Source organism: Sinocyclocheilus rhinocerous, unplaced genomic scaffold, assembly GCF_001515625.1.
Source record: "Sinocyclocheilus rhinocerous isolate Xijiao unplaced genomic scaffold, SAMN03320098_v1.1 scaffold7111, whole genome shotgun sequence".
Classification (NCBI taxonomy): Eukaryota; Metazoa; Chordata; class Actinopteri; order Cypriniformes; family Cyprinidae; genus Sinocyclocheilus; species Sinocyclocheilus rhinocerous.
The window spans coordinates 2,372-4,700 of NW_015639048.1; positions in this window are offsets into that span (position 1 = coordinate 2,372).

Below are 2,329 nucleotides of genomic sequence, written 5' to 3' on the forward strand. Positions count from 1 at the left end.
TCTCTATTTCTTCGAGCCAAGCTGCATAAACTGCATATCAGGCATTTATGTAATACATCTAATTTGTGCATTAATGGCTGTTATGTTAAATAAAGTTTACTAACTACAGTAAATCAAGTACCCGTGCACGCCGTTGTTGTTGTCTTGTTTCTTCTCAGACGCGCTGCAATGGTGATCCTGCGCGCAATTCTCAAAACATCCACAAGATGGCGGCATTTATCGGTGAATCCGATATGACAAAACCGATATCCGATTATTGTAAAATGCTTAAATATCGGGAAAAATATTGGTAAATCGATATATCGGTCGATCTCTAATAATATATAACCAAATAAATAAGAAACATAGAAAGTTAATTAGCAAAACGAATAAGAAAGCTTGGAGGCATGGCATACACCTTGATGTCAAATAAAATAAATAAATTACACAAAGTTTAAATAAAGTAAAAATCAGCAAACACTGTGGAACCAATTAAATAAGAAACGAATGTTTAAAAAAAAACTTCCAAAATCACCTTAGATAAACGGCAAAAGTCAACAGGCTTTTCAAAATCCAAAATACTGCCAAACAGGAGCTTTTGCATCTCGTTTTGAAACTAAATCATCCGCGATCGTCTTGTCTGTCTCACCTCACTCTTCTTGTCAGTCAGCTCGACTCACTCTCCTCACTGGAGAAACTAAATCTGATCTGTAATGCGACTGTCGTTCAGCACGTTCAGCACAGCAGCCGCGTTTAATTTTTAATTGTAGTGTCTGTTCTTTTACTGAACTAAATTATTTTTATTATTTTTATAAAATCAAAACGACGGTGGGGGTCGGTGACGCGGTGGGCAAGTGACGTAACCGGTGTTGCGGCTTAACACCGGTATCACCGTCAGCACCGTCTATCGCGGCAAGCCTAATACCAGGTAAACAGTGCCAGATGTTTTATGTGTATGTTGTGACCCCAGATTATAGTTTGTTCAGGGTCATGCTGGTCTGACGCAGGGCCACGGGAAAGGATTAGTTGTTACATGACACTGCTGACAGCTATAGGCACAACTCCCAAATTTGAGATAAAACATCAGACAGAGACTAGAATGGATCAGAAACAATGTTGTGTACTGGAATCTTCATGGGACTGAGAAGAACACTGGAGATTGGAGACTGCACAGGATGTGACTGTTGTGATCAATGATAGACTGAGCTCCATGTCAGTGTGTGGAAAAGAGGTTGTATAAATCTAGCCAGAATATAAGCTGATTAAACAAGATGAGGTTTTAAGCTCTAATGAGAGCAAGCTGCTATGTATTACAGCAAAAGCTGCAGTTGATTTACACACACACTCACAGTCAGCCCTACTATATATCCACATCTGACACACACTAAATTTTGTAGGTATTCTCACACAGTGTACTTGCATTTCCTCGAATGCTGCTAAAACACCTACACAGGTTAAAGGTGTGTATACCTTCTTAGAGGTGGATTCCCACACACTTCATGCTATAATTTATCACATATGTCTCTTGTACACTCGCAGCTACAAACTTCTTGTGAACTGGAAATATGGATGGTGTGTTTATGCTAGGACTAAAGGTGTACTTATGCTAGGATACAGGGTCAGACACATATATTTAGGGGAAATTTAGTGGGCAAAAAAAATGTTTTCCATTGTCAGTAATGTAACGATGTATGAAGTACTGCTCACATAACAGTAACCAAGCAGCTTTCTGGCGATCAGCGCGGCAAATTCACTTGATCAACTTGCAACTCCCTAATACGGACAAAATGTCCCTAATATGGATCCCTATCGCTGAGCTGAATGAAAGAAATATATAAACACACGATTGCGACAATGTATTGTTTCAAATGCATATTATAAGTGACTCAAACTCACCAACATTTAATTAAAAATCACACCAAGCCAAATCATGATTTTGGTTTTATTTCTATTAATCGTACAGGCCTAAATCAACATACAGTACACTTACTGATAGTTCCTATTGTGTTGGGTTAGACCCTAATTTAGTTCCCACAAAAGGCGTTGCTAGAATTAAATTCGTTCCGAGTTCCTGTGGTGTGAACACGCCAAAGAGCGACTTCCGCCATTAGTTCTAGAAACTATAAAAATATTCCTCCGTTGCGAAAGTTCCTACTGACACTGACAGTATTCAGCTACTCTCCCATTTTGCATACTATCCATCTCAGATAGTATAGCTAGAATTATGTATTAAATTAGTATTTGAAAGGTACTCGGATGGAAATTCGAAGTGTAGATCCAAGCACACTCTGATAATATTCCCCACAACCCAGTTCAGAGCTATAAACATCAATAAAAAGAGTTTAAAAAT